Genomic DNA, 21776 nt, shown 5'->3' with positions numbered 1-21776 from the left:
TAGAGCAAAACATGATGCACATCTTCAATAACTTGTCATTTTAATTGTAATTGTTGCATAACCAATGTTTGTAGGTTTTTTTTCAGATTTCCCCAAATTTAATACAGGTGGTTTTGCTTGCTTCTTTTTTTCTTTTTTTTTTTTTTCTTTTTTTTTCTTTTTTTTTCTTTTTTGTGGCTATAGTTTTGATGATTTCAGACTTGAAATCATTAATTGGAGGATCATCTTTATTGTAGAATAAAATTTGCCTTGGTAAAACATACAGCTTTTCACTTTATTGAATTGTTCTTATTTTGATGTCTCTAGATTTCATGGAATTGGAAAAAGTAAGCTTTGACCCCTACCATTTTCTTGAGTTACTGTATTAATTATCCTCATTCAACAACTGGCCCTCAAAATCCATGAGTCAACAGCCATAGATGCACAAATGTGATTTTTTAATGTGTATGCATTGTATGTGATAAACGTATTATTTAGTTAGATACCAGCAGGATCTGAATAGAATAAAAATCTTAAGAGAGAAGATAGACCATGTTTATTAAAAATACACATGGTAAATCAGGAACCATATCAACCATCTTGTTTATCTGAAGACCTTGTTGATACCTCTTTTTCTTCTAGATACTTTTCCCTTGTTATCAGTTGTATTTAGATATCTTGGTGTAGGCAGTAACTAGCTCATTTAGTGCTTGTCTATACCTTTTTTAGGAGGCTTTTCCAAATTCTTTACCCATGAAGTAAGCTTTCAGAATACTTAGACTACAGTTTCCTCGTCTACATTTTTAGTAACACAGGCATATGTCTTCTTACTAAAAAGAACAATCTATTTTATTCTCTTGGAGAATGTGATTAGTTTCAAAGGTAGATACCAAAATGAGATTTTTTTTCCTTCTCTTTCATCAAATACATTCTAGCTGGAGAACAGTTTCTTTTCAGCACAAATCTTCCAACCAGCTGTCACCAGTGCACACAAAAACATTACCACCTTAAAGCTTGTCAGTTCAGTTTTGCACTCATCTTCACTTGCTGTATTATGAAAGTCTCATTACTCTTCCCACTCCTGTAGGTCAGGTCCTAGATCAACATACCAAACAAATAATATTACAGCTTCCTGAAAGCAAAACACCTTTTATTTTTTTTAAATTTAATTTAATTAATTTTAATTTAAAAGTCCACTTAGTGATGTCATAATATCATTACACAGTAGAAAGCTATTATATAGGCACTTTTAATGCAGTCATGAGTTAACTCATGGTGGTGTCAATCGACTGAAAGAACATTTATGCTCAGGAAGCAAAGAGCTGAAAGCAGTGATAGCTTCAGTGGCTCACATACCTATACAAGCTCTCATTGGTATATAGACAGATGCATCTAACAAACTTTCTAGAAAACCACAGGGTTGACAATGAATATCACTGGCGGTTTGTTCATTGGTGTTGCTTAGGAGGGAGAATTGGGTTTGATTAGTGCTATTATACTGGCACTAATGAGGGTGTCACTGTTGGAGAGTTCGGACTGAAGTTTATAACAAATTTAATAAATCTAGAAATGTTCATACATGCCTACTACTGTAACAAAAGTTTTATGTAGTTAATCAAGTTGGCAATACCATATAAGAGGCCTCTCATGAAGGCTTACAAAGATCAAACAATACTTTAAAGGATTGTTTCATTCAATCTACTTCCAGTGAAAAAAAACATCCTTAAGCTGTCCTAATTACAGAATCAGGTGCTATGCCAATAAGAAGAAATGGAAAATTAACATCACAAATTAAGCTAGTTATTAGGGTACTCACAAGCAGTATAGCAGTACAACCTCTGTCAAATCCAATCTCGTCAACACACCCTTGATAACTCATACAGGGATTAGTGAAATCCTGTCAAAGGATGGTAGCAGTATCTCAAATCATGACTCTTGAAATTTTGACTGAAAAGTTTAATCTTAAAAAACACTTAATAATAAAGAAAGGTTGAACATTAACAATTTCAACAGCTGTAGTATTAACAGTTGCTAAAAGCAAATAATGAAGTATGGTAACTAGCTGAAATGAAGGCAGGTGTCTACCATCTAAACTTATTCCATAACCCAAACCTTTCAATAGCAAGAAATGGAAAAAACTTTTTGTGTGGGGCTTAACAGCAAAAAAAAGATTATCTACTTTAGTCGTTGCCTCTTGTCTCAGTTTGTATTGGTCAGGCACTATAAATATAAAAGCAGCTCTAACACCACACATACTGATTTTTCCTAGACACTTAATTTTTGAAAAGGCAAGCCTCAAAGATTATGGTGAGTAATTTAACACCATAGTAGGAAATAGAAAACCACTGCTAGAAATGTATGATCTCTTTGTTATACTGTTTCTCAAGAAACTAGAATATGAACTGTGTGCCTATAACCAGAAACAGCTCGTCAAGGCAAAAAATGTAAACAGATGATTCAGGTGTATCCCTTTGCTGAAGATCCCAGCTATGATAGTCTTATGGTTGATGAAGGATTGACTTCTCTGTTAATTAAGGAAAGATGGAAATTATGGCAGAGCTTCTTAAGAAATATCAATATGTCAGACAGACAGCAAAAGCATAAAGAAGCCTCCTAGTGATCCAAGAGAGAATAATCTTTCACTGTCACTGCAGATGACTTTATGTATCAGGTTCACAAAACTTATAGAACATCAAACACAAAAAAGTGACAGCAAAACCTGCAGATTCATCATTGCAGAGACCCATGTACAATGGATGAACTAACTCTGCTAACCAATTCCCTTAAGAATGACGAAGTAAAAATTGGTCTTGAAATGAAAAATCATTGGACTGATCCTTTAATGTCAGTTCAACTACTTAGAAAATCCCTGAGCATTCCTGCAACCAAGTAAATACGTATTGCAGTGGATGAATTTCAGGTCTATACCTCATTCAGTCATCTGCATAACTTAAACAAATGCCTCCTCTTACACTGCCAATCACCATTTGCTGAGGAACACGTTTGTAAAAGAAACTGAATTCCACTCAGGAAAGTAATTTACTGGTCAAATCAGAATATCCTCAGCATATTGATAATGGTCTTGACAAAGACAGAGTCTCATTTGCATGTTTGTGTACTAGATCAATGAAGACTTCCTATCAAAAGATAAAACTCTAATGGTGGTGGCTATGAAGTGGTGGCTATGAATAACTTGCTAACAGTAGAGCAAATTTATGTCAATGCCGCTCAACATCTGCAAGGATAATCAGCCCATCCATTCCAGCTCACATCTTAATATACAATATAATTCAAACCAAAGGATTTCTATCAGTTAAAGACACATTAGTATCTGCACGTTCCAGGCTATCAGTTATGGTGCTATAAACCAAGTATAGTGGGACATGGCTAAGGCATGGTTTCACCTCTGTAGCCAACAGGCCAATGAGAAGATAATAATCATAGGCTCAGTAGAAGTAGCATTTTTTAAACATACTATCTTGTGTTTTCCAATTCCATGCTGGTATCTTGTAGTTCACAGGATATAAATCCTCTCTTCCATTGCCTTTTTGACAGCAAGATAAACAGCTTAGTGTCTCTTTCCATTTGAAACAGCCTTATGCTTTACAAGATACCAACTACCATTTCTCACAGTCTAACCAATTAACATATATTATTAAGCTGAGAGCAATATTTTTCAGCCCGTATTTAACTGTGAAGTATGCTGACTATTAAAAGAAAGTTTTTGATTGCTTGAAAATTTATGGGTTTTTTCCAGCTCTATAGTTACCCTAACAGTTTTTTTCTCTCTTTCTACAGACTGGCTTGTATCATGTAGACATATCATGTCATTGGGAGCTAGCTCAGAGTAGCTCTTAATATAACTATGCCTAGCAGAGTGAGGTCACCCTGCATGAGTGGTGACAGCTGGATCCAAATACTTGAAGGTTCTCATTGCTTTCCAAATTAGCCAAAAGACAGAAGGATTTCATGTACATCTTGATATACAGCAGACAGCATTTCAGAAAAGCTCCCTCCACAGATAGCGCGGCTGTCAGCACATGACTGCTAGAGCAGGCACTTCAGTACCTCTTACTGTAATTTCCAAAGAGAAATACAACCACAGCAGGAATGAAGGCCTACTAAATAGAGCTGACAGGACCAGGAAGGGGTCTGGTTATGCTCCTTTATACAGAAACTAGAGATAACTCCTTAAAAGTATATCTGCACAAAGCAGTGTTTAACGTTTTTACTTAGGCTATCAAAGTCTTGCCTATGAGAGAAATTAAAAGCCCTTGTAGCAAAAGCTTAATCAAGAAAACTAGCAGAGATAACAAATTAATTCCCATTAGGAACTTTCTGTCCTTTAATAAGATAAACAGAGACTGTGGAATCAAAAAAAGAAAAAAAAAAAAGAAAAAGGTTTGTAAAGGCTGGAAGGTTTAGAGACCTCTGAGAAGTCTAACAAAGTCAATGTGGGGTCTGGCTTCCAATACTGCCTTTCCTCCATCCATGGTAATAAAAATATTATAACTTATGTGTAATCTCTAGTAATCACATTGATACACACCTGATGTGTGGCACTTATGTGAAGAGATCATTTATCTTGGCCTTCTCCAGGTGGCTGTTCACAGTAGTGTCAGCTACAGCTAGTGTCAACTAGAGCTTCTGTCTGCTTTAAAAAGCTGCAGCCTGTCTGAAGAGCTGCTCTACTGTAGTAGGCTTCTGATAAATCCCTCCAGCAAAAGTCTCTGAAACAAATACCATATTACTGATGGCGTTACCAGCATTGTCTGAACAATTATTTTTGTGTTCTATACAGATATTTTCTGGTGTTCCTCAGATTCAAATTTCTTATTCAATGAAAGGTTATTTTTAGAAACTAAAAATTGTTTCCTTGGGGGGGGGGGGGGGGGGGGGAAGAAAAAGAAAAAAAGTGTCAGCATAGAAAAATCTGATTTAATTTATTTGCATTTAATTTATTCTCAATCTCTGAGCACTTGCTGAAGAGAAAGTGAGAGCATGAAAGGACTGATGGTCATATTTTTTTTTACATTTACATAATGCACAGAAACAGAAGATCACTGAGCATCTTTAAACAGAGACTGTTTACTAGGATTACCATCTGTAAATATCTTAACAGAACCCCCCCCCCCCCCCCCCCTTGCTGGATTTAAAATCCACTGTATAAACAGATCTAGAAAGTATAGAATAGCAGTTAGACATAGTAGTACCTTAGCTTGCTCTCTAGATTGGGTAGGAATGTCTATTTTGAGCACCACTGAAAAACAATTTCCACCCTTACAACTTGTCAAATGTGGCTGTCAGAATTTTCAAGAAAGCAAATACAAATATACCAACAACTATTGTTTATGAAAACCTCATGATTTTTATGAGGTTTTGATGTTCCAAGTCAGAGATTTTTGAAAGCTTTGCATTAGTAGAGCTGTAACTTTCCTTTTCACATCCATGAGGATGGTTCCTGTGGTCCAGCTGGTGAAAGAGGTTGTGATAGTCTTCATTAGACAGGAAGTGTCATTTTCTCAAATTACAGAGTCCTGTAAAACCACACAGTAAATTGTTAAGCTTGGCCCAATATTGAAATCCCAATGCCATTTACGACCACAACAAGAAGAAAAAAAACCCTGCCTTATAAAAAAATCAACTCCTAATCAGGTGTGATGCCTCATTGCCTGTCATAAAACATGGCTTTGCAAACTCAAACTCATTAGTTTAATGACAGAAAGACCCGTGCAATTACATCAAACCTGCAGGCAAGGTCTGGAATGAGAGATGCAGTCACAGCACTTTCAGTGAAAGTTATAAATAGCACAAACTTTCCCTACGGTCTAATGTTTAGACCACTGCCTACTTCATGCAAAAAACCCTAATGATTTCAAAAGGGATTAAATGGTTTTATAGAAATGTTGAATGCTTTAAAGTAAGGCATGTTAATAGTATGAAGGAAAGAAACAGGATGAGGTTTTATGGTCTATATTATAGTGCATGTCAGACAAGATAATTTCAATGATTTTTCTGGCCTTAAAAATTTACGAACTTGTGGGTTACTCTTATGTCTGTGCTGCACATTAATTGGCTACATTATGGAAGTCTGACCCTAATTTCTTGTCAAAGTTAAATTTTGGGGAAATGCAGACTTATATCATCATTACTTAATTTTGGTCATTCAAGCTGAAAAGACCTCTTTTTATCCTTTTATAGGCTTTATGGCAAATTTACTGATAAAAGTAAGATTGTGTGGAACATTTTTTTCAGAATTAGTGTTTTAGAAATGCAATTAATATTATATTAATTACTGTATTCACAAATTCTATATATTACAACCAGTGCTCAAATGTGAATGTGACAGATTATATTTTGATCCTAAAAGATTCAGAAATAAACATTTCAGTGACTTGAGCATACTTTCCAGCATTTGAAAACATCCTCTAGTGTGCTTTTGCTTGTCCCTACATTTGATTTTGAGATTAAAATTGCAATTATAAATTTAGCCTATTGAAAGAAAGGCATCAGAATCCATAATTTGGCTGAGAAAAACATAAGCTTTCAATGCTTATTTAAAACGTCCTGAGGTGTGAATTCTGCATCACAGGTTCTTCTGTAACCAGAGAGTGTTTCCTGTTTAAAGAAGGCATTACCTATGTCTAAAAGTGGTTTTATAATTTAAGAAGCATCGTGGACATGTCTCCTTGAAGTCATCTCAACAGTTTCTTACAAATGGTTCCCACTATTTGCAGCTACCTGGTATCCACTAAAATAAACATTTGTTTTAAAGTATGACTTATTTTTTATGATACTGTACATAAGCTGCAATGGTATAACATATATATTGCCATTTGATATTTTCACTTAATTCAATATGAATATAATCTGCATTGGAAACTGAAGCTGAAATAAAGAAATTGGTCATCCTTAATTATTGGTGCAAGATATGAATCCACTCTGACGTTATCTTCATTTGAATTCTAGCATAGAAGGGCATAACCTAGGTTTGGACACAGACACAGAGATGTGCACAAGACTCCTATTTTCGTCTGAGTTGCCTAGTCAGGACTCAGATGGTTCTGACTTGCAAAAACTGCATCTCACTATTTTTATAAAGAAACTTTTACAGAGTGATAAAGCTGCAGCTACCATGCAAGGCACAGCCAGATTCTACCCACACCATTTTTTTGTACCTTTGAGGAAATAAACTTTGGGCAAGCATTTGTTTATTTGTTAGATGTAGTGTAGCTTGCATGTAGTCTGCTGGAGGACTTTTGTCTTAATTGACTCTCCACTGATTCCTTGTTTAATTTGGTTTTTTTTGCTGGAGGCCTTGTTTCCACCCACTCTCTGGCTTCACTGTGTTGTATGATAACTTCCTGGTCCCTACTAGAGCTGCAAGGGACCAAATCAGATACCCAACCCAATGTCTGCTTTCCTTTATACATTTTCATCCCACTCTCTTACAACAGGCCATATAAAGTCATCCCAGTACAAATCTTGGCCCTGTGTTCAGATGGAGCACTTGCCGTCTAACACTCAACAAATGTCTCAGATTTCAGCCTGCAAAACTGCTGAGAGTTTAATGCCAACTCTTTACGATCTCTTTTACACTGCAGTTTGGACCACTGCCTTTTGTCATGGGTTTGTAAGGGAATTTGATTGTTAGACCAAGACTGGTGTGTTTGTGTTGTGTTCTCAGCTCGCTGGTTCCTTTGATGCTGACATTTCAGACTGGCACTATCTGCCTGTGCTTGTTGCCTGCTTGTTGTTATGCTGCTGGAGTGGGCTGTTTGGAGAGCTCCCAAGAGCTGTGATAAGGTATCTGGAGATGTGTTTTGCAAGGTAACATGTAGCTGACATGCTCTGCTGAGACAATTAGCTATTGTACGCTGCACCTAATGATAAAACATCAAGGTGCTTTACCTTGGGTACCCACAAACCAACAGGGTGAAAGACTGGGTGAAAGCAACAATTGAAAAAACAGACAGCAGAACAAACGGGAAGGCAAAGAAGTATTGTGTTTGAGGAACTAGATACTACCTGGGCAAGATACCCTTTCCATGAGGCAAAAATCTCTTGCTGCCCTTCAAAGAAGAGCACAACAGATCAAAGTGAAACCAGCGCAGGTGCTGGTCCGTGTGGGCCACTGGGAGCACAGGTACGGGCATGGGGTGAGCCTCACTCGCCCACAGGCCTGAACCGATAAACTCAGAAAAGATGTGTGCAGCTGCAGCCGAGCACAGTCAGGGGAGAAACAGTAAGCATGCGGGAGGAGTGGAAGAAGGTGCCAAGAGGCAGTTCAGTGAGGCCATGCCTCCTCTCTTTCCCACCTCTCATTCCTGGAACCCTCTCATCTCTTCCTCAGGAGTACAGGGTCCATGTTCCCCTCTCGGTCCCTCTTCCCCACCCCCTCTTCCCTTTGGTGTGATAGCCCATCTTTAGCACCAATGTTTCACATCCCTGCTCTCCTCTCAAGTTCCCAGGAACTGGCAGCTGACTGGAAGAGGTCCTGCTCCTAGTGGCTGGGAGACCATGAATCTCGGAACCAGGCCAGGGAAGACAGCCAGAAAAAAAGTTTCAGAGGAAGAACTATTGTTGCTGGGAAATGCCTCCTTCCCTTCTTTCCAGTCCTCCCTCCTGTCTTTGGCAGCAGCAACAGGAACCCAATTGCAAAGATGAGGTGGGGATTTGCTGATTGTTCTGGAAAGGCATATTTTTCTTTCCTCAGGCATACTCAGAGCGGGCAGTTTGCCATCCCTTGTTGGCTACAACATTTTTTGCATCCTGCCTCACTCTGAGATTTCATGAAGTTATGTATCTACTTAATACTTTATATAATATTATATAATGTAATGTAATATAATGTAATGTAATGTAATGTAATATAATGTAATACCTTATGTTATTTGTCTACATGTCACACTATTTAATGTTTATTCCCTTTTGGGATCATGCTTTGTCAGTGCCCTTGAGCTCCCAGAGTTGCCTCTGTGCTGTTATTGGTGTTATTGGAATCCCTGTGCAGTTTCTGTGAAATAAAAGGAAAGCAGGATGCCAGGAAACTTTTGCATTTCCTATAGACCAGCAGGAAAACACATATTCATAGTAACAGTGACAAGCCTGCAAGAATTATCTATGCATATGTTTTGAGGTACTGATGATAGATTGACAATTGGTCTTGGAGGTGAAGAATATAATGGGAGTGGGAAGGCAAGATTTTGTTTACAGTAGCTATAATAAATTGTTGATGCTTCACAACCCTGTGATTACTTTGGGTGACCTCTGGAGAGGTTATGACCTCCTTGCTGAAGAGACCCTGGCCTAGACCATGACTTTACAGACTCAAGGAAGTGTTAGTACTGGCTTTTCATTGCACAGGGCTTTCCCTGTGAGCTAGCTGTGACTTTTCTATCTTTGATTGATCATCTCTTGTTGATTCTGACTCTCCTAATGACAGCATCTATTAGGATTCGGGTGATAGCAGGGCAAGGAATCAATCCCTTTTCTACCCTTTCAGCCCCTTTCCTTCAATTCTTCATCCTGTCTGCTCAGAGTTGTGTGATTTAATTAAGTTTGCTTACATAACAACTTTAAAGTGAAAAAAGTATTGTCACAAGGGTGGTCTGTTTTATATCTGTGGCCAAAGAATAAGAATGGTATGGATGAAGAGAATGAGTTTGACTGGATCTACTCCAAGGGCCTGGACCCACAACTGTACTGAGGGAGGAGACAGTCTGTGCTTATCAGGCCGAGAAATGGAGATTTCCATGATGACGAAGGTTGGAAGTTTGTGACTTTTGCACCAGGGGAGGATAGCTCCTACACCACCTGCAGCTTGGCAGTGTGGAATGAGATATTGGGAGCTCTTTCCCATGAATTGTATCAGCCAGCTGAGACTGAGCCACATGGTACCACCAGGAGGAAGAGGCAAGTGACAGCAGTGTCTTCACGGCAGGTGTGAGAAGCCCCCAACTACTGACCTGACCTGCTGTTGGGGAACATTTGCTTCTTGCTGGGGTGTGGGTTTGTGACATTCTGGGAGGACTTCCAAGGTTTGCCCAGCCCTCAGACAACTTCAGACCCTGGCTGCTTTTTCATGTGTGCACCAATGATAGTACCAGAGAGGACCTGGAGCATATCAGGAAGGACTACCTGGCTCTGGAGGTGACAGTCAAGGGCACAGCTGAGCCCAGAGACTAACTCAGAGAAGATAAGAAATGATCACAAGGATAGCCCTAGAACAGAAACTGCAGAAGTAAATACCCAGAGGCCGAGAAATGACATATTTAAGATTTGGTTATGGATACGGAATTGAAAACGGCTCTTGTTGCTCTAGTTGCTGACTTCTACATCTGTACATGAACATAACATTTTTCTCATCTCCCCTTTATAATTCTACTTGTTTACTCCCTTCTACAATTCTAAGATGCTGCTTTCAGCTTTCTGCATTCAATGCCTCTCTTGTTTTCTTAAAAAAAATCGCATTTCTGAAATAATTTTTTCATCTTCTTTCACCCAAAGGTCAGACTGTCTTTCACCTCTGTATTTCTCACTCTCAGCTACTTTTCTCTGCATAGATCACAAATTTGGTACTTCAAAACCCTCTTTTCTTGGCATGAATTTTAGGCTGACTTGTTTACAGCTGCTATGATTTTTGCCACATTCTCCTAAAAAAACCACATTGAAATAATGTAGTAAGTATGAACACAGCATTATATTTATTATATCAGACGGCTTTCATTCTTTCCATTGTATAAAAAGGATGACTTATGCGTGTAAGATTATTCACAGTTTTCCAGAGTGTAACATCTATGTTATAAAGTGTTTACCATTACAATTTCTTTTCATTTATCTTTTTTCCAAAATTTTCACCCTTCTTATTGGAAGTTTCAGCATCTCCATCTTTCTGAAGGTGACTTATTTTTCAGAAAATTTAAGCAAAATCTCCTTGGGTTTTTTTAAAGTTGCATCTTATGATTTGCCATTCTTTTATTTTAACGCAAATCTTTAGAAACAGCTATGCTTGTTTTCCATGCCAGATATGGTGCAGAGAAATAAAGACTTCACATGTAGAACCTGCATCTTCTACTGAAATGGCAGCAGATGTGCTTCTGAGCATGCATGTTAGTCACCTTAACACACTCACAGTAGAGTTTACTAGAATCCTATCACCTTCTTACTACCCACTGACAGTCAACAAGTCTGGCTGAAGCAGGAATTCATAAAGGACTCATTCTGCTCAAAATGTTTCTGAGATGTTTAACATCTAATTAAATATATACATCCTTGATATATTCAGAATATATCCACTCTGCAAAGAGACCATGGTGTGGGATACTACAAGTACAAAAATGCATTAGCCCTAGAACTCTAAATTTCTCTTATTGAGAGATAGTGACCTAGGAGCAAGGCAGACCTCTGTCTGGTAAAGTTTGTTATTGTAAATAGGGCAACAGGCTGTTGTGGTGACTGATGAACAATAACAATTACTATTTTCATGTTACCATGTGATATCGTATATATAACAGCTAGCTCTGTGCCAGCTCAAGAGAACACAAAAATAAAATAAAATAAAATAAATACCCCCCAAACTAAACCAACCAACCAACCAAAAAAAGCATAGTTACTGGATTTAGAGGTTCTTCAACAATTTAGCTGAAATGGTCTAAACAAAAACTCAGATTCCTTTCTTATATGAAAAAAAATATTATCTGGTGATATTCCAGCACTTCTTTTAAGCACTAGGAAATCTAATCTGGTTTAGTTTGCTTTTCAGTGTGTTCAAGGAAAAAAGTGAAGACTTCTGGAGAAAAGAAAAAAAAAAAAAAAGCAGCCATAATTCACATCTGCAGTCTTGCACTGAGCAGACTTGGCAATCTAGGATCCTACAAGAAGGGCCAACATTATTTTCATTCTTTTTCACTTGGCACCTTCCTTCTGTGTATAGGTATTTGTGGTCATAAATTTTTAAGTTTTGTCTTGGTATCATATTGGCTGATGACCCATAGTCCTAAAGCTAAGATTAATAGGAACTGACCAGAATAACAAAGATATGTTTTAAAGGTATTTTATCATCCATCTTCTTTAGACAAATTTGGAAATCTCAGTTATGAGTAATGACCTTCAGCATTGCGTCTTAATTCAAGTATAAGTCAAGTTTCTGACTGATTTTTTTAAATAGTGTTCTCCTTAAAATTAATTAATGTAACAACTGGGAAACAAAAAAAAAAAAAAAAAACCCAAGAAAGAAAGGAGGTATTTTCAAAAGTCACTTTTTTTCTTGTTAAAAAGTGTCAAAGTTAATTTTTAAATTATTCTACAAAATAACAGTGAGTAATATTTTGAAGGGATTTTTCAGATCATTTACCCATTTGTTGTTCTTTTTTCCTTACCAAATATATTTTTCAGTAAAAAGCTCTCAAGCAATGCATTGAAATGCAGGGTTTTTTTCTTTTTAATAATTGAGTTCTAAAATGCCTCCATTCACCTTTTCTTTTCCCCACCTTCTTTTCCAGCTGGGTCAGCTGTTGCTGTGTGGCATGAGGTGCAGAGAACTGGTGGCACATTTCTTCTGCCTGAAGCCTGTCACAGCAGCAGTGAGAAGTTCAGCCATAATCTCACACCAGGCAGTCCCTCCAGCAGCAGGGGCACTGAAACTGCAGAGGAAATTAAATGCTCAGAAGCCGTGATTGACACCTGGAGGGAACACATTTTGAAAAGTACTGTTCCAAAGTATCCTAATCACTTTTAAACTTAAATCTTGTCTAAGTAATTTCCATGGTTTTCGGGGGGGGTGGTGGGGGCGGGAAAGCAAGCTTATATTTCTGTCTCAGTAAAATTTCCTGTAAGATCCCACTCCAGATGCATATTTGACTTCCTGAATATGCAGTTCAGCTGAATTTGGATTGACACTGACTCATGCACGTTAGGCCTTAACAGTTGCAGGGTCCAGACGTGCATTTCAAACTTAACAAAATAAGTATGAATGAAAGAGGGAGAAGAAGCGTGAAAGGTACAGGAGTATTGCTGTTATTGCTTGAAGGCGTTTGATCCAACATGAAAATTCTTACCTTTTCAGAATGTCCAATATTTCATTTTTTGTTCATATCTTCAATCAAAGCTTAAATCAAAATATCAGACTGCAGTATTCTTACCTGCACTGATTTGTTTTGAAGCATTTCACTTAGACACTTCCTGGTTGAAAATAAATATTACTAAATAAAAAAATGCATGTCTTATAGAAAAATATTTCTCTGAGGTACACTTAATTTAACATCAGAATAGTAAATGCCCTGGTCTTGCAGTTTTTATAACAGTCACATCATATTTGTCCATCTAACCAGAGATGTGAAATTTATGTATACAAGACAAAGAAATGAGATAGAGCATAGCATGGTAGAAGAGAAAAAAAATATTTTCAAATAGGTCACTGTTATATTTTGGACAATGGGTCTAAAAAGAGAAAGGCTTTACACTTTTAAGAGAACTGATAAATCACAGTGAAGACTCCTATTTCCTCTGATGCACTACTTTTCTACTCATTCTTTACTAGCCCCATAATCCAAATTTTAATTGAGGACACATCTGAGCTCCTGACTCATATCCAGGTAAAGATGGAAATGTCTCTATTATCAAAATAATTTAGTCTCTTTCATTCTGAGAAGCACTACAGTTGTATACCTGTACAACATACATTTAATTGAAAACACAGAACATGGCTGTTACAGTGAGTCTTGATGGACAGGAATATTGGCAAGCTGCTACTGATGTTGGGGCTGGTGTAAAACGATTACCCATGGGTCAGGCTGACTTCAAAGGGAAATCACCTCATTAAGATAATTGTTGGAAACACATCTCCTTAGGTGCTAGCAGTGTTTCATTCCTTCCAGTTGCTAACAAAACCAGTTTGTTTGCTCACACAGTTAATATTGTCTCTGCAAGGGAAAGAAAACATATTTAAAAAAAAAATCTTAAAAAGATAGAGCAAAACCTTATATGAATTATGAAAATGTAAGTCCTTACTGATTTTACTGATCTGCAACAGCAGATTAGGAGTAAAATAAATACCTTATTTTATATTTATTTTTTTAAAGATACTGCACAAACAAAATTATCAAACCAATGAGAACTCTTAATTTACTTTCCAGTTTCTCAATCATGCCATAATTCAATTAAAATAGTTTATTTCCAGCTTGCTACGAATTTTCATTTTACAACATTTCTGTGCTATAGTTTATGTTTTGCCTTGTTTCTTTTTGAGCATTACAGAGATCCACAAGCTACGTTTTGAAGTACTTTTATCCAGCCACTTGGACTGAGGTGACTAATACCGTCTAACCTGCAGTGTCCCACGGACAGCCCATGCTTCACTCTCTCCTACCACAGCAAAGGAACTCCAGCAAGGTATCTGGTTCCAATTGCTGTGTTTTATGGCACGTCTATTTCTTAACAGGATATTCCTCAGATCCTTTCCTACAAATAAGTGGGTTAGATGCAAACCAGCTTCCAATCTTTAAGCCTTTCCAAAGCTGTAGTTAAAGAACTGTCAGAGGAAGCAATCAATCACCCATGCTGAAACTGAGAGGATACATCTTCACAGCTGAGAAATCATCCTACCTCTTCACTTAGGAAGAGTAGCGGACCAAGTATCCAAATGATTCCTACTTCAGTGTTTGCATATCCAAGGACAATTCTGCCTCTAGGTTTCCTCTGTAAAGATGGCAAGTACTAGGTTGGCCTTCTGTGCTCAGCCATATCTCAAAGCAAATACTAATCTGTTCACAGTACTTGTATTAAGCCACCTATGAAGTTATTATTCCCTTTTTTTAACCATGGTACTAGTTTTTTCTCACACTTTTGCATTCTTTAAGAGGATAAAGAGTATATTAACTATCTGATGGGATCCCAGTACAAATGTATTCAAGAGAAGCATTAAAAATAAATATTACAAACACTTCCTTGATCATAAATGTCTCTGTGAGATGTTTCTTGATTTCTTCAACAATTAACTCAGGGAAGTAAAAAAATCAGAGAGCTAATATAGAACTTGCTTATCCTGTACATTTTTATAACTGCTTTTCTGCTTTTTCATTTCCTAGTCTAGGCAACAGCAGATAAGAAGATATTCATGTGTGTCCTGCTTTCAGCTGGGACAGAGTCAATTTTCTTCTTAGTAGCTGGTGCAGTGGTGTGTTTTCGATTTGGTGTGAGAACAATGTTGACAGCACACTGATGGGTTTGGTTGTTGCTGGGTAGGGTTTGTACTAAGTCAAGAAGTTTTCAATTTCTCAGGCCTTGCCAGCGAGAGGGCTGGAGGGGCACGGGACATTGGGAGGGGACACAGCCAGGACAGCTGACCTGAACTAGCCAAAGGGATATTCCATACCATACGATGTCATGCTGAGTATATAAGCTGGAGAAAGAAGAAGGAAGTGGGGGACATTTGTCTTTATGGCATTTGTCTTCCCAAGTAACCGTTATATGTGATGCAGCCCTGCTTTCCTGGAGATGGCTGAACACTGGCCTGCCCATGGGAAGCAGTGAATTAATTCCCTGGTTTGTTTTGCTTGTACGCATGGCTTTTGCTTTATCCATTAAACTATCTTTATCTCAACCCACGAGTTTTCCCACTTTTATTCTTCCAGTCTTCTCCTCCATCCCACTGTGGGTGGGAGGGAGCGAGTGTGATGCTTGGTTGCCAGCCAGGGTTAAACCACAACAATGTATCTCCAATTTTTTTGGACATAGCTGTGCTTAACCTGGAGGCTGCACCAAAGATGTCTTCATTTTATTCCATGGAAGCAAAAACATTTTGTTATCTGAAATCTATTTGTTAGATAGAATGTTAGTGAAGTGGTAAAAAAAAAATATTGAACGACCCTGTTCTTTGATGCAGTTATATTTATTTCAATTTATGTGCAAAATAGTCAATATAAGCTGAAATATAACTGTTGCCAGAATTTCCAAAGGGGGCAATACCTTGTCTGCATTGAGGTCAACGTCACATCTGATTTTAGCAGTGGCAATACTTCACCTAAATACTTCAATCCACAGCTTGGACATCGGGCTGTTTCCTTTTAAGAAAATCCTACACGTCCATCATCATTATTTAGTTAATTAAACTTATATCACTCTTTGTGGAAGAGAATGCCAGTATTATTTCCCATGTTTGCTAGAAGGGCTCACTGCAGAAGACAATACTGAGTTTAAAATGGCTAAAGAATATTAGTTATTTCAAGTGTGGGATGTAAATTTTCAAGGCCTCTTTTTCCAGAAATGCACATTCTGAGGATGAGTCTTCAAGGGGCAGCTGAGATGTGAGCAAATTGGAATGTGAGAGAGAAGAGATGACCAAAAAAAAAAAAAAAAAAAAGTAGAATTTCATTTTCCTTCATTCAGAAAAGTATGACTTCCTTTCCCTGTTCCTGGCAGTGTTATCCCCTGCCTTGTAAGCTGGTGCCTGTCATACAAGGAGTCCCCCATCAAGTGAGTAAGTACTCACTCCAGGAAAACTACTGTCGGGTGAAGATGACTAGAAATGCTAATTTCATGCAGCAGTTCCCTGTACAGACAATAATGGAATTTCTATATTATAGCAAGGCAAATGGAAAAGAACAAGGCTTCAAGGACACCAAGTTAATTAGAACTTTCACTGTGTGGCAGCACACGCAACTAATGTTGTGAAATCTCTCCCCTTACTTGTCCCCTTACTGTGTGGAAAAATTGCTTGTTTTATTTAAATATATGTAGATGTGTTCTTATGATTGTTTTGGTATGGTTTTTGTACATCAGGCACTTTGATGAAACTGATGAAATTACATTAAATAGTATTAGTCTAGTATAATTAGGGCGTTATAATAATAAAACATGGGACTGATGCTAAAAAGAAGCAATTTAATATAAATTAACAAATGTTCATTTTTAAAATGCACGGAACAAGAAAATAAAGCTAGGAAAATTAATAATGAAGTATTTAGATTATGTTGGATGAGTAGTTTTTTAGAACTGCTTTCACAGAGAGGAGAGGCTCACATCCTCTTGGTCATCTTATTCTCCTAAGCTGAAAAAAATAGTAGTATGAGAGAGATAAGATACTGATTTTATATTTTTTAAGGGTTTGGCTCCTATCGTACAGGTGCACAGAGACTGCTGTACTGAATTAAAGATAACTGTTGAGCAAACTGAGTCTTGTAAAGGCACTGATACCTAATCTGCCTGTACCTGCAGGTAATGCTTCTCTAGAGCAGAGTTTTGACTACCTTGTGGCCATCTACAAAAACAATATCTGATGCTATGGCTGTAACAGTGGGATAAATCTCATCTACCTTGGACATCTGTGGGAACACCCACACCAGTCTTTTAGTTTAGATCATCAGTGCTTATTTGAAGCAAATCTCCCAGTTATCCAGAATTTACTGAGCATCCGTTCATATCAAAGAGCAGCCTCAGAGGGTGCAAATGGCCTTCTTAAGGTAAAGCAAAAGATTATTCCAGGAATGCACTTAACACACTACTATTGCTAATGGTAGACCTGCTAATGTATGTTCCCAGTAATCACACTAGGACCAAGCCTAAGTAAATTCCCTCAGACACACATAGGACATATCAGTTCCTCAGCATCATGTGTTTCACTCCACAAATCTTCTCCTACTGTACCACAGTAATTTCTAACATACTACACTGTACCTATACTACATACTCCTACATCTATGGAAATCATCCTAGATTTTCTTTATTAGCAGTGGAAAGAAAAACACAGGTTTAGGCTGAAATTCATAGGAATTATTTCAGATGTGCACCAGGAGGGTAGAGGGGGTGGAACTGCTCTAAAAAGCAGATCTAGACAACTAGCTTATTTGGTTAGATAAATCTATCTTTGTGGGTTGAAATGGGAGACAGTATGGCAGTCAATTAAACAGCTGTCTCTGAGAGTTTAGCTTCATTGTCTTATAGGGTGTTGAACAGGATTCTCTGGCAGCCCAGGGAACAGAAGTTTGTTTTGATAGAGACCAGCTTTTAGACCTCCAGTTTTTCAGATAGATTCCTTCAGGTTCCATTATGACAACCATTAAACAAAGCATAGTCGTATTTTGCTAAGTACTTTTTGATCCCTAAATTCATAGTTTTATTAGTTTAACTCTACAGTGGGAGAACATTTGGCAGAAGAATCTTTTGCCAAAAGAAAAATTAGGTGATATAGGAGACCTGTACTGTTTTGCTCTCATTTCATATTTCCATACTGGACATTATAAAGCATTACACTTCAGGTGTAGTATATTAAGTGTCTTCCCATATTTAAGAAAGAAATAATTATTTTTAAAAGACACTACAACAGGAACAAAACTACCATGCAAATCTCAGGAACATGCAGAACTTAGGTAACCACTTCCTAACCATTCTCTCATATGCAAATATTTTGTTTCTACTGACAATGACATATCCTGCCATGTCATAGAAAGCTTCATTCTGCTTCCAACAGATAAGGATGTGCACTATGTACCACATTAATCTCCCTTACTGTATAAAGCCAACCCTTAATTACCTCTTTAGCACATTTGCTAAAGATTCAGAATTGATAGGCATGCACAAGTGAAGTTCATAGCAGGCATTTAGGGAAACATCTTTGCCAAAGATGTTAAAAATATCATGTTAGTGAAAATGTAATTCTAAAATAAGAATCATGTTTGCATCAGTGTAATCAATAGTTTACTAATGCTGTATTCTGAAATAATGTAGTTCTATAGGTATATAGAAAACAGTTGTGTAATTCTTAAGAAGCAGTATGCAACTAGTTAATATAGCTAATGGCTGTGAGAAAGAAATAGTATTAAGGTGAGTACCCAGTACTCATTTTAGTACTTTTTGCCTTCCTAAGGTTCATTTTATAATGGTACCAATTTAATATTTTCCACAGAGGCTGTGACACTAAGCTAGTGATGAATCGCAATACTAATAACCTTCCTTTAACAATTATTTTGGGTACCTTACAGCAAAATAAACACTGAACAACAAATTCATTCCCATGTAAAGTTAATTGTTTCTAAGATAAAAATACATGTTTAAAATCAGTGCTGCATGTGAATATGAATGTGCCTTGCCAAGGCATTAGAAGATGAATCCCAGACAACACCAGCATTTCTCAGTTTTATGAAGCTGAATATCCACAATGAGTTTAAGAACACAGATACCTTGACAGAAAGCAAAGGAAACAATCTGCTAAAAGTCATCATTTTTGAAAAGGAGACATATTATGGTCAGCTGAACATTACTAGTGAAAATACATGAATAAGGTAGAGACTGAGATTATAACTAAAGATACTGACTGAATATGTTATATGGTTAGTATATATGAACTACATATGAAAATAGCACTTTGTACATATAAATTATACATAGTCAATGTCTCTGAATATAAATGTTTAATTAATCTAATTGATCTTTTTCAATCTTTAATGATTCCATTTTATAAAAACATATGAGCTGATGAAAAATGTTTTCATTTCATAAGTCATTGTGTGAAAAACTCTAACAGTACTCTGTGAACTCCGTAATTAGTTCATTGACAGAACCGAGGGCCACAAAAATTTTAAACTTTGGGGCACAGTTAAAATCTGTAGCCAGTCAGGATTTTTTTCATTTTGAGCCATTTCTGGAACTGATGAATAACATGACCTTTGCTTTTCTTGGGCTAATTATTGTAGCTGTAAATGATATGCATGTATTCTGTAACAATCTTCTCCAACCTCCAGCATCCCTGGTGGCTCAGATCTTGGTGCCCATTCAGCTCTACTTGTACATTTCTCAGCACTGAGACATCCAGAGCACTCCCAGTCAGACACACCATGCTGCAGACCAGTATGATTTCGTGTCTGCGAGCAGCAAGAGCAAGCTGCTCCTGAAGTTGGCAACAATGTGGGGACAATGACTACCCTGGCCAGGGCACAGTGCCCAAGCAAGAACAGCATGGTGAAACTGCACCAGGTGCTCACATTTGAACCTAAATGGAGGTCTGGAGCAATGGGCAGATGGTGCTTGGATGGCGGTCCTGGTGAGAATGATCAGGCAGGTCCACTTGTCCCAGTCAAAAATTTTTATGTTTTCAGGAGAAATTTCTTTGGTTGTTACTGTAGATTAGTAACAAAGGAATACGCTGGATGAATAGGAAAACTCACAGATTGTCACGGCTTTGAGTACACCAGTAGGTCCTGACTGGCATCACCTGGGATGCCCCCACAGGTTTCTGCCCACTGGTCTGGTGTCACTGGTTTAGTTGAGGCTGGGCACCTCAGCCTTGCCTGAACGGTGTTTTAGAGCTACTTGTGCTTGGCCCTGTCTCTGCTGGCCTGACCCACTGGCTGCTCTTCTGAGATGGATCCTGGACCTGGGGTGTAGGCACCCTTGTCTCCAGTCCTCTTACAGGCCTGTCTCCTTTTATTCTTGCCTGGGCATCCTGGCTGAGACCCGGCTCATCTATCACCTTTCCCAGGACCACTGAGAGAGGCTATGCCTGTCAATGCCCTGGACCTGCTCAGGTCCTGTGCCCCACTGCAAAAAGGCGCAGCTTTCCCTGGGGCCACCCGTGGCTCCCAGCTCATCCCCATCTTGGAGCAGCTCCTGCTGCTCCCTCACATGAGCACTGGCAACAGGTACTGAATAAATGCATGAGTCTGCAATTAGGCAGAGATGGAGCGAGACCTTCATATTCATGCAAATTTGATCTATTTATACAGAAATGCGACAAGCAAGTTCTACAACAATTCAAAACACTCAAATCCAAACTGGAAGAGTTTGTTTAGTTCTATTTTATGTATGTATGTCTGATATACAAATTTGCTAATTTTAAATTTAAACTCAGATACCACCATCTCCCCATTTTAATTAACTGTTGCCGATGCTTCTGTATGTTTTCATCCACAAATCCTTGTTTTAGCCAGAAATATTATCCCTAGACAGCCTGTGTCTAGAGAGAGGATATGGATGGCTTCAGAGCTCAGATCACACCTTGGCATATGTACTATGTAAACAGAACCTGGCTGGTTCAAATATTGTTTTTCTAGCAGTGGCAAATCATTTATCATCATCAAAAACTCTATTCAGTGATCTGCAGTTTCTACACAGTAAATTTGTGGATATTATTTAACCTTCTTTCTTGTGCAGATGATACTTCTAAGAGGTTGTGGTTTTTTGCTAGCTGCTAACTTTTTGGAATTTTCCTTTAAAGTGAGGCTTATATAAAACCTCTTCTGGTTGATGGATGTGATTTTGCAGCCTAAAACCAGATGCTTTTCAGATGGTCTGGTTTTAAGTTTGCAACCAGTGCTTGTTCATCATTTTCTTCAGGCCCCCATTCTGAAACTTGACTGAATACTTTAGATAGTTCCACCTCTCCAAGGTCAGAGGAGAATTTTCACATGGTTCAATACATACCTACTATCTGGAAAGTGTGTTTATTTTACCTTGATAAGTATCACAGAATTTTGCACAATCTTATCTGTTCCGTTCCTTACTAGTGTGGACCATGAGCCACATAGCCTAACATGGGCCTTGAAAATTCATGATGAAGTCCTTGATCTGTCATTGATAAGCTCTTTGACAAATGTGCTTAAGATAGTGAACTGTTCAGGTACTATTGCAACTGGGGCTACACAGGACGTAGTTATTTGTTTCATATTTCTTACTATCTCTTCCCAAGCATACTACTATGAACTAAGACAGACCTTTAAGGCTTTAAAGCAGGGAAAACACAGAATCAAAGCAGTGTTTTCCACAACCATATAAAAATCTAATAGGTGTACAAATAAATATTTCAA

General features: G+C 37.8%; 1 long non-coding RNA gene across 1 annotated transcript; it reads right to left on the bottom strand.

Annotated features, from left to right (window-relative positions):
• Window positions 1-879: 879 nt before the first annotated feature.
• LOC129736321 (uncharacterized) lies at window positions 880-3507 on the bottom strand. The gene is made up of 3 exons (XR_008732732.1): window positions 3455-3507; window positions 1796-1876; window positions 880-1074 (listed from the first exon to the last, which is right to left on the bottom strand). It is a non-coding gene; the product is annotated as an uncharacterized LOC129736321 (long non-coding RNA).
• Between the last annotated feature and the right edge of the window lie 18269 nt (window positions 3508-21776).

This window comes from Falco cherrug, chromosome 6, assembly GCF_023634085.1.
Source record: "Falco cherrug isolate bFalChe1 chromosome 6, bFalChe1.pri, whole genome shotgun sequence".
In the NCBI taxonomy this organism is placed as follows: domain Eukaryota; kingdom Metazoa; phylum Chordata; class Aves; order Falconiformes; family Falconidae; genus Falco; species Falco cherrug.
Note: the sequence above shows the minus strand (reverse complement) of the source record. Positions and strands in the feature narration are given on the sequence as shown.